The sequence below is a fragment of the Athene noctua genome, chromosome 4 (genome assembly GCF_965140245.1).
Source record: "Athene noctua chromosome 4, bAthNoc1.hap1.1, whole genome shotgun sequence".
Taxonomy (NCBI): Eukaryota; Metazoa; Chordata; class Aves; order Strigiformes; family Strigidae; genus Athene; species Athene noctua.
The window spans coordinates 37,421,479-37,433,335 of record NC_134040.1 but is presented as its reverse complement, the minus strand read 5'-3'; the positions used below and the strand labels follow the sequence as shown (position 1 = coordinate 37,433,335).

At 44.2% G+C, this 11,857-nt stretch overlaps 1 long non-coding RNA gene across 1 annotated transcript; it reads right to left on the bottom strand.

Annotated features, from left to right (window-relative positions):
* Positions 1 to 649: 649 nt before the first annotated feature.
* On the bottom strand, positions 650 to 10,512 carry LOC141959658 (uncharacterized). Its single transcript, XR_012633483.1, has 4 exons — positions 10,375 to 10,512; positions 9,046 to 9,135; positions 5,904 to 6,051; positions 650 to 1,394 (listed from the first exon to the last, which is right to left on the bottom strand). It is a non-coding gene; the product is annotated as an uncharacterized LOC141959658 (long non-coding RNA).
* Between the last annotated feature and the right edge of the window lie 1,345 nt (positions 10,513 to 11,857).

Sequence of the window (11,857 nt, the reverse complement as noted above, 5' to 3'; positions counted from 1 at the left end):
GTGATCTGGAGAACATAAACAATTCAGAAGTTGAAGGAGGAGTCATTTGATTAAAGTGGGAAAGAAAAGTAGATTGGATGAGGGATTAAGTGTAACTGAGCATGGTGATGAGGCACCAGAAGAACAAAGACTTAAAAGAACCAGGGCAGGAAGGGTTTCATATCAGGAGGAACAAAAGTATTGCAGGAAGGAAAAGAGGAAAACAGTTAACACTCCAAAGAAGACAGAGAATAAATGAAAGATGACAACAATGATGAAAAAGGAAGGGAATAAAATATGCTGGTACCTAAGATTGATAGTGGAAGAATTTACTTAACAGACTCATGGAGAAAAGTCATTATCTGACAGCTAGTAAGTATATCAATGTGCACACCATTGCCTTACTGAAATTAATTATTCTTGAAATATCTATCTTGTCACGTAAAGAAAAAAAAAAGTAAAAAGAAAAGAGGGATGTACTGAATGAAATTTTCAAAATAATTTGTCAAGAAATACACATTTAAAGTTGTATTATACGCTCCACTGAAACATGAAAGAGGCTGCTTCTGGTTTTTTTTTTCTACACAGAGTAGTATATAACCGCAACAGGAAACTACTTTCACCACTTTCTTTAATTTTTCTAGGTATGACTAAGTATGAAATTGTTTCACAGCATGTAGAGGAACAGAGGTGTTATTTAGTCTTCAGTTAGGCTGAGGAGTTGAGCATATTTTTGAAAACACATCTTTTTTGGAAACACTATCCCATATATAATATGAATTATACAGAGCAGTCCATAAACATACCAACATACAAAAAGATAAAGCTCCTTTCTAAGTAACTCATAATCTATCTTAAACCAGTTCCAAGGCTGAAACAAGTTTAGGTATAAAACATGAATATTTTCTGTTAAGAACAGCCCACAACTTTTAACAAGGGAATTTTTTTACCAGTTAGAAACTCTGAAATAACTCTCTCTGCTATTCTAAAGCTGCCTCACTGATAAACTCCATCAGTTTCTCTGTAGAATTAATTTATTATGTATTATTATGTATATTAGGTGTGTATGCATTAACAGCTTTGTAGACCCAGGCTAATGACTTTGGTATTGTCCCCTTCCAGAAGCTGCCACCATCAATGAAATACTTGATGACCTGTGGATTCCTTTTTTCTCCCAAAGAGCTTATGAGATCCTTTAGCAGAAGCGGTGGGTAACCTGGAGGAACTCCTGTCCCCATCGTCTGTGGAAAGGGCAGATGGTGTCACCAGGAGGGCAGTGACGCTGCCGATGTCACACACGGGTGATGCTGGGAGCCCACAGCACTCTGCCCTGGGCACCCCTGCTCGTAGGGATGGCAGGTCGGCCTCTGCACCCCCCACTGCTGGGACTTTCATGGCTGGCTCAGTCTATTCCCCTGTGATAAAAAAAGGCAGCATTACTCGGATGCATGTTTTAAAATAAAAACAAAAGATATTTAAAAAATAAACAAACAGAAAAATCACAAACATGACTAATGCACAACGCCTACATTCAGTTTTTTTTCTAAAGCACCTTGACCTTGTCTGTGACTCCAGTCCTCAGAGATTTTGGTGGTGCTGCATATATCTCAGTCTGTGTAATGAGCCTGGTGTTTGTGTGGGCAGGGAAGTGAAAACACATCTCTTCCCCACTCAGAGGCGTTCATGTGCAGCAACTATCTCAAAAGTCCACAGCTCATATCTCTTTACAAATCAGCAACTGCAGGCAACAGAAAATTAGGGCTGAAAATAATGACCATAAAATACAGGGGTTTTTTTTCTTTTTTTTTCCTGTGGAAGCACAGATGGCTTCCACATAAAGATCAAAGTCTGTGTCATTGCACATATCAGTTTTGTGGTGTGGGATGGAGGCTTAAGTATTCAATCTCCAAAATTTTGCAACAAGTAATTTAGGAGAAATAACTATTTTATGTCTCAGAACTCAGTTTTTCTGACAGCTTATTTATGCACAGAAGTGAGATTTCTGTAGCCATGAAAAGGAGTTGTGGTAAATAAATAAAGTTAGTCAGACAACTCTGGGTTGAAAAGTATTGAAGGTGATCTGGCACAACTTCAGAAAAGAAAAGATGGATTCAATTTTACATAAAATAATCATTAGTTACAGTCCTAATATATTTCAAAATGCATGTGTGTGTGTATACATAAATATATGTATATATAGGGAATGGAAAAACCTCAGAAGTCAGTTTGTTGAGATCTGAGTGAGAAGCAGCTAGGAAGACTTTTCACTCCTTGTACAGCTTCATGACTTATTTTATTTGTGGTTTGCTCTGAAATGCTTAAGTGTAATTGTTCTCAAGGCAAGAACAGACATGGAGCTTTTTGTAAACTGGAAAGTCATGTGTGTCTTGATCAGACCAATTTTTTTTTCCTTCCCTAAAAAAGCATGGGGAAAAAAAAAAAGGCATCAAAGTCTTGAGACAGAAGGAAATTACTATAGAAGATGAAGATAGGCTCACACAAATGCATATACAGAAGAGTTTTGGGTAACTAAAGGTCCTGCTATTGCATGCATGTTTCAGCAAAGCAGTCTGTCTTGGTCTGGGCTGCTATAGAGTTAATTTTCCTTCTTAGTAGCTAGAATGGTGCTGCATTTTGGGTTCAGTATAGGATCTGGTATGAGAAGAATGCTGATAACACACTGATGTTTTCAGTTGTTGCTAAGAGATCAAGGACTTGTTGACTTCCCATGTCCTGCTGGCGTGCAGGTGCACAAGAAGGTGGGAGGGAGCACAGACAGAGAACCCGACCCAAACTGGGCAACAGATTATTCCATATCATCTAACATCATGCCCAGTATATAGATGAAGGTCGGCTGGGAAGCTGGCGCTCTCTCTTCCAGGATTGTGATTTCGGCATGTTCCCTCCTCTGGGATCGCTAGCTAGGAACAGGCTGGGCATTGGTTGGCAAGTGGTGAGCAATTGCATTGTGCATCTCTCATTTGTATATTCTATTATTACTATTATTATTTAAATTTTTATTTAATTTCAGTTAAGTTGTTTTTATCTCAACCTATGAGTCTCCTTACCTTTACCCCTCCAATTCTTTTCCCCATCCCCTGGGGCAGGGAAGGGCGAGCAAGTGGTTGTGTGGTGTTTGGCTGCTGACCAGGTTTAAACCACGACACTGTCACAGGCTTTCTTGCCCATCTACATTTTTATAGTGTTTTCTCCTCATTCTGATTGTTTTTGTAAAAACTGATGATGTAATCAAAAACGCCTTTTGAGCCAACCATTCGAGTGTGAACAGTTTAGCTGTTAGACCTGCAAAAGTATCTGACACCCGTTGTTCAAATCTGTGCAAGCGCTGTGTCTCTAAATATATAAAGGAAACTTCTCATGTCTTCAGACATCAAACTCAAAGCAGGGCAAGAACAACACTGAAGGGATCCCTTGTTGGTAATTCCTGTAACAGGTGATCAGCAACAAGGTAAATTCTGTTTAAAATTAGAGTTGTCTCTCACTTGACTCACAAGATGTAGAAATGTGCCTTCCTAATGTGGCAGGACCTCAGGAGTGCTCTCCCGTGCAGGCCCTCATCAGGATAACAAAAGGGTAACATGGTCAGTCCATGACACTTAACATACGCAAGAAACAGGAGGTCCACTCCCAGGCAGAGAACATGCAAAATAGCTGCACACCTGTTTCCTCTACCTTTCCTGTAAAGAAGCCCAGACCAAACCCATCTGATTTATAGAGAGGCATTAACCCTCAGATAGTCTTGATAATAAAGTGCCGGTACTAGTTTCAAAAAGGAGGAAAAAAAACAGTGCTGAAGAAAAATTGTTCCAGTCTGGTGAGGGAATTCCTTTCTGGCTGCCAGCTGAAAGTCAGTCTCTCAGCATTTCCTGCGTGCTCTTTAGTAGCTGACTATCAAAGAATTGGAGAAGGAGCAGGAGAAAAATAGGTGGGAAAAAAAATATATCAGTGGAATCTGGATAATCTGTTCAAAGAACAGAACTCCAATGTAAGGAATAACCTGTGTAATCATTCCAAAATAACTCCATGTTCAGACACATTTATTTAAGAATAATTTTGCTTTCATCAAGCATAAATCTGAAAGTGGATTATATTGATCCTGGATTAAGGCATGCTTTTTTTTTTTTTTTCCCAGAATAACATGCTCCAAGGAATCACCCAGTTACAAGTATAGATCCACAACCTCCCATAATCTACCTTAATTTTCATGTGTAGACCTGTGCTTTGCGGAAGGACAAAATTAAAAATTATTGCTATTATAAATATTTTCAAATGATACTTTAGTGGCTGCATCTTAGTTAATGAGCATGGCAGCAGGGATAATTTGGAGGCTTGGGGATTTTCCATTGATTGCCAATCATCGCTTAATTCAACAGACCCAGGCCAGCGTGAAACTGGAGTGATGCCATGGGGAAGATGATGGCAGCTTTCACCTGGTGCAAAGCAACATGTCAAAAAACTTATGCCAATATATTTCAGATATGTCTCTGGACTATCAGGATCTATATTTAATAATTTGGTATGTTATTTCCACACATCCCAAGCTGGCCAATCTCCCTTTATGCTGATGACCTGGGTAGCCAGGGGTGCTCACATGTTTATTTCCAGATACTCAGCCACGTGTCCAGCTGAAAGGTGGTCTGGTAACAGCCAGAGTAGTGAGGCCCATTATGGAGGAGATTTCCTTTCCCTCTGTCTCACTCTGCTTTATTATCTATGCTCCTGAAATATTTACTTGATAAAGCTGCACTGCCTGCTTAACTAATCACATCTTTCAAACTTATTTATGAGGGATGACAGATGGGGTTGCAGTGCAGGGGAGGACTGATAGATGGTAAGAGCATATTACCACACCAAGATGACATGAAAAATTATTCTTTGATTATTGAGATGGAAGAGACCTCTCCTAGTATAGATAAACATTTGTCATTATCTGCTGCGCCTCTGTTGTCCTCAGTGCAAGAGGAAAAATTGTGAAGTCAGGGGAACATTATTGCTAACTTGCATTTATTCAGCTTATAAAAATGCACCTACTAAAGCTCAGAGGTCATAGAAGAATACTTATTTACAAGTCTCTTGGCAGAAATATTTTCTTTTCCATAGCATATATTTCAGTGGTAAGCAGCATCCTAGAATCATAGAATGGCTTGGGTTGGAAGGGACCTTAAAGATCACCTAGTCCCAACCCCCCTGCCATGGGCAGGGCCACCTTCCACTAGCCCAGGTTGCCCAAAGCCCCGTCCAACCTGGCCTTGAACCCTTCCAGGGAGGGGGCAGCCACAGCTTCCATGGGCAACCTGTGCCAGTGTCTCACCACTCACAGTAAAGAATTTCTTTCTTACATCTAATCTAAATCTACCCTCTTTCAGTTTAAAACCATTACTGCTCATCCTGTCACTACAAGCCCTTGTAAAAAGTCCAGTGGAAGATTTAAACATTTAATCCCTTTGAACATTTAAACCCTTTTCCAATAATTACATTAGTTCAGATATGAACCAGGTCACTTCCACGGGCTCTCCTGTACTGGTTGATCTGGATCCCCAGCCTTGCCCTTGCTCCAGCAGATCTGGATTTCAGAGTGCATCAGGTAATCCACCCATCCCCATCTCTGCATCCTCTTTGTGAAGCATAGAGCTGCTCTCTCACCTCTCTAATGTCCAATAGCATATAGGCCTGGATAGGAGATGGAAAAGGGGGCGGGGGGGGGCACTCCACGTATGAAAATGTACATTCCTGTGGCACCGTGAACAAGGGGTACAGATTTAAAATCCAAGAACAGGGTCAAACAAACACCAAGCTCTGCCACTTTTCCTCACTGGAGCACAAAAAGGTTTTTGCGGTGCACTGGGAGGGAGGTGTTTTTTGAGATGAGTCAGGCTTCCTCTGCAAGAAATTAAAACCTTTACCTGGGAAAGGAGGGACCCAGGAGAGCATTTTGCACATCCTCACTCTTTTGCACACCAAACAGCTGAGCGTCAGTCTTGGAGGCAGTGCTGGTTCGTCCATGAGGCTCAGCAAGCTGACAAGAAGGTAGCTCCTGCATGTGTCAAAACCCTAAATTTAAACGGAGTGAGGCAGTGAGCTCAGGAGGAACAAGAAGCTCCCATGGTGTGGGCAGAAGATGTCTCTGCGGAGCCATCAGGGATGGATTGGCACTTGCAGCCCAGCCATTGTGGCCTTGCTCCGCCACACCGTGGGGTGGCAAATATGAATCACGGAATCATCTGGGTTGGAAAACACCTTGAAGATCATCCAGTCCAACCATTAACCTCACACTGATCATTCTCAGCTCCACCAGATCCCTCAGCACTGGGTCAAATCTACTCTTAAACACCTCCAGGGATGGGGACTCCACCACCTCCCTGCGCAGACCATTCCAATGCCCAGTTCTGGAAAGAAACACTTCCTAATATCCAGTCTAAACCTTCCTTCGCTCAACTTGAGGCCATTCTGTCTTGTCCTGTCGCTTGTTCCTTGGTTCAAGAGCCTCATCCCCAGCTCTCTGCACCCTCCTTTCAGGTAGCTGTAGAGGGCGATGAGGTCTCCCCTCAGCCTCCTCTTCTCCACACTAAACCCCCCCAGTTCCCTCAGCCGCTCCCCGTACGACCTGTGCTCCGGACCCTGCACCAGCTCCGTTGCCCTTCTCTGGACACACTCGAGTCATTCAATGTCCTTTTTGTAGTGAGGGGCCCAAAACTGAACACAGGAATCGAGGTGGGGCCTCACCAGTGCCGAGTACAGGGGTGAGATCCCTTCCCTGTCCCTGCTGGCCACGCTATTGCTGACACAAGCCAGGATGCCATTGGCCTTCTTGGCTACCTGGGAAACTAGGTGACCCCCTTCCTGATGGATGCAGCCCAGCCCTCCCACCCACTGGCTCAGACAGGCAATGCCATGGGTCCATATTTAAAGGGTGGGGACTGGGAGTGATGCCGGGGGTGTCAGCAGCTCTCCCACCAGCATCTGCTTGGCTGGATACAGATTCACATCCACACTGTGGAGGCACCAGGGCCTCTCACAGGGTGACCCCACTCCAACACTGTTTCTTTTATGTGGTTTCACCCTCATGGGCCCAATCAGAGCTGTGATGTACAGGTGGAAGGTGATGACTTCTGAGGTGGAAAAGCTATTTGCAGCATGTGCCTGCAGAGAGCATCCTGCTGTGCTGCATCAAGCGTGATGAGGTCTGGCGGGGAGTCGCATCTCCTTCCTCTTTTGAAGGAAAGCTCCTCAGAAATATCAGGCTAAAAGCTTTCCCCCCTCCCTTCCTTGCCATTAAGGGCAATTTTGTTTAGCTATTCACTCTAGGTAGGCATATTTTCATGTAACTTAACATACTCACTGCCTGAAAATAAGCTGTAGAAAAGCTAATTTATTTGACAGGATGACCTAAGGACTATATGCAGGGGCAGTGTGCCCATTCATACTTTTGTTGTTACACTCCTGACTCCCAGTATAACTAGCCTGGGCACTGTACTGGTGATGAGCATACAGGAGTATGTGATGGGACTGCCAAAGCTGCAGTAAAATAACGCTCCCTCCCTGGCACACAAAGCAGATTGGTTACTGAACAGGGTGTTGGTGTCACCACCCTTGTCCTTGCCATTTTCAGCAGCTTGGTTATGTCTGAGCATCACTCTCCTTCTCCCCGTGACCATGCAGGCAGCATCCTTTGGTTGAGCCCCCATGTAAGAGATCAGCAATCAGGAGCAAAGACTTTTTCAGAATTAATAACGGAACAGGTAACTCAGCCAGCAAAGCGTTCACTATCTGGCAATAGCTATCAGGTACCAGTGCTCAGTCTGCTTGCTATATATTCACTCCCTTGTTTCTCCAGATGAAGAGAAGCTCCTTTCTCGGGGTCTCTGCCTGTGCTGGATTTGAACTGTGAGCCATTCAGTGTGCCTGGCCCAAGGGATACATGGCCATCACAAGGTGCTGCTACAGCACTGCAGGCCCTGCACTGGCACCACATTAGCTTTTAGAGCTATTAGTTTAATCTTATTTATTTTTCAAGGCTCTTGAAGGAGCTGTTGCCAAGTGCTCTTTCAGGGGTGCCCTCAGCCCTTTCAGCAGATGGACATTTCTGGCTCTGGAGTGTTCTCTCCTGCCTCCATCAGCACCTCTGGCCTATCTCCCACGTTTAAGCACCACTCAGACTGGCCACTTGCCTGAAGGCACCACGATGACACTGCACACCAGTGCTGGAGGGAGGCTTTCACCGCATCAGTCCTTGTAAAGCAGAGCTGCTTCTGTGGGCAAGCCCAGCTCCTCCTGGCGAGGGGGCTTCCCACACACCTGTGCCCGGCCAGCTCCCAGGGCTGGGGCCAGGCCCCATGGCTGCCCCTCCACCACGTTCCAGAGCCCAGCCTCTGGTTGTCCACAGACCATCTCAGACCATCTCCTACTCCCATGGAAGACCATGGCCACAGTACCGCATTGCCTCCAAGGATCAAACATTTGATTCATCTTCAGTCCTGTCCAGTTTTTAATATCTTTCTCATTCTTCTTGCTAGAAGGGACATGCTGCAATTCCAGCAGGACAATCCCTCTACCCCTTTGCTACCTAATCACTGTGTTAATCACATACTTTCCTGGTGAGGATAGGGAAAGCTGTTTCTGCATGACCACTAACATTTTATTTTTCTTTAAATACAAAGTCCCTACCCATACTTTATCTTTTTTTTTTTTTTAAAAAAAGCTCAGATATATAGTTAAGATCAGGAGTCTATTTGGAGGTAGCTGGAATCATGAAACTTCATTGTTAATCAGCCAATGACTTTGGCTAGGCTGACATTTTCCCAGCTATTTTTAGAGTATGACTCAGACACTGCGCTAGGAGCCTGAAAAATCCCTGCAGGCTGATACCAGAGCCTCATTCAAAGCTGTGCTGAAGTATCACTAGAGAGAGGGAAAGGGAGTCAAAGCGGGCAAAGGCTTTCAGTCACCTGCCTTTGGGACTCTCTTTAGAAAAGCAAGTAAACACGGGAAACAAGGTGTTATGGCAACATAGTGAGATATTAGGAACTGGAAGGGAAATCCTCTTACCTGGTTGTCACAGGAACATTTCCATCATGCATTATTGGGCAGGTGGAATCAAAACTGGAGCCTTGCGAGTACCCACTCCTAGGTGCACATCTGAAAACCGAGAAGAGAAATTTTGAGGGGTTTTTTCACAGCCAGTCTCATGGGTAATTGAAGCCCCTGCTTCCCTGACTGTATGAAAGTCTGTTGCTTGAGTCTCAGCTCTCACCTTGTCACCCTATAAGTTGTCACGAAGACCTACAAACACAATTAAGTGACCCCATTTGGTAGGGTCCAAGGTCAAAGGAGCTGGTGGGGGTGTGGAGGGTGTGTGGGGAGGGCAGTTTGCAAACTGTCTTGTTCTCATGTATAACTGTTACGCATCATTTCAGAGACCTGATGGGGATGTCCTTGGAGGCTGGATTTTGCACATGTTTAAATCTGTGTGGCCTCCAAGACCTGCCTGCTGAATCAGCTCATCACTGGAGAAGCTATTCCTGCAAGCTGGGTTTCTCTTATGCAGAATGATGCAACTTGAGCCCCCATCGATCAGCTTTAATGCAAGTCAAAAGCAGTAAAAACTTTCCAAGACTCAGATCCCTGATTACTGCAGTCTCTGGATTTTTTTTTTTTTTTTTTTTGTTCTTTCTGATAGCAGAAAGTATATTTGGTCTGAAGTGCAGTGGAAACTCTGGTTGTGTACTGGAAAGAAATCATCTAAGCAGTTATCTATTGCTTGGCATAAATGCCCTCAAGTATATATCTGACCTGAGTGCAATTAGGCAGCAAGGAATCTCTGTACCTAGTCTGGACGAATGTAACCAGAAAGCTCTGGTGGGGTGGTGAAGCCACGAGCCCACCTCCCTGCTCCTGAAGAGCCTGACCCTTTCCATACTCTAAAAAAGGAAGAAATAAAAGTTGTTGTATTGGCATCCACAATGCTAAGCTGTTGTAACACAGAGAAACAATGCTTAGGGAAAGGTTGAGCTGTCTCCTTCCTATCGCCCGTCCTCCAGCTCTCACACTCGCTCAGTCTGCTAATATCCATCATCTGGGTTTGCGGAGCTACTTATTACAGCAATGTATTAACTGGGGCTTGAAATTAAGAAAAATGCTTTCAACTACAGCTCTGTAACACATCATAATTAAAATTAATCATTTACTTAGTGCCACAGTGCTACTGATTACCCCCTGACTGCAAATGGGTGTCACCTGTACAAGCCCAGGCAGCTGCTGAGCCATTGCAGTCGTCCTGCCACACTGGGGGCAGAGGTACAGGCAGGAGAGGGGCTGTTAAAAATACTGTCCCTCCTGCTGCATTCCCAGCCTGCCAGGCCATGCACTGCACCCTACCTTGGGCTGTCCAAGTCTCCTGCTTGCTTTGAGATGCCAGTCTGTTGTTTTTTCCCCTAGCAGAAGCAGGGTTTTCCTTCATTTTTTACTCTGTTTCTTGGACATCTTCCAATTTTATTGCACGCCTGAGATCCCTACCAGTGCTGGGCTGGGAGGGAGCTGGCTGTGCCTATGGCAGAGGCAGCCTGCCTCCAAAGTCAGCAGAGCTACATCGATTTCTGTCAGCTGAGGGCCTGGCACTCAGCCTTCCTGAGGAGATGTTTTGAACGACTCCAGAGCGAGACATAAAACATTCATAACATGTAACTGGGCACTGCAGTAATATGCATGGATGGCAGAAAGCCTTTTTTCTGGACCCTACCAGCCAACAAATGAGCAGTAGAAAGCTTTAAGCCTAAAGAGCTTGTGTTTTGGTTTGTTTTCATCCTATAATTATTTTAATTCTAGTTAGTACAACTACAAATGTTACATGTGGCACCATCGTCTTAAGCAGCAGCAAATTCCACAGATCAATTGTATTATGGTATTTCCTTTCATTGCCTTTAGGTTTCATTTTTCTTTTATCTTTTCTTTATCTCAGGCAGGAGTAAATAACTACATGATTATTTTCTGCAGTGGTATTTAACACATCCCTTAAGCTTCCTGTACAAGCCAAGTAACACACATTTTCATATCCATCTTTAAAGGGGGTAGAAAGTGCTTTGTATCCCATAAAATTTACAACTCTCTGTGTGCTTCTTCTTGCAGATATCAGTTTTCTGAGAACTGACTAAAAGTGCCCAAAGCACTGCAGACAGGACTGAATGGCAGCTAACACAAACCCCAGTGTGATTTCCAGCTCCTGCCCCAAGCAGCCAGCTCAGCAGACAGCCGTGGCTCCCCTGCCCACAGCAGCTCCCAAAGATGGGCTGCAAGAGGTACAGACCTATATACAGCAAGCAACTTTCCTTGCTAACGTGCCTCAGCAAGACGGGTTTTGTATTGCTTCTCTGTAGGGCAGACTTCCCTTCCATCACGTTTCCCAGGAACCTGGGCTTGTGATGCTCTGAGCGTGCAGGCAAGCAGGTAGGTGAAGGTCAATGATAACCATCACTGTAAGAGGCAGGTGGCTGCTGGGCCTGAATTTCTGTAGGTATGAACTGTAGAGAGATTATAGACTCCCCACAGCCAAAGAGCAAAGCTTCTCTGGGGAAAAAAGAAATCCCCAAAAAACCATCCACTGTACTTCAAGCTCATTCATATACACCCCAAACAGAGAAGCACTTTCTCCTCTGTCTTTTTTGCAATGAACAAAAACCAGGGCAGAGTTGCATGAACACAGATGAGACAGAAAGGTGTTGCTGCAGAAAATAGCTCCTCCTGTGTGATCAGAATTTAAACGGCTGAAAACTTGCACTAAAAGGATAGAAGAAAAAGAAAAATGCACTGCAAAATACATCAAAGAAGCCATGCTGCCTTTTATTAGCAATTTGCTGCTAGCTCC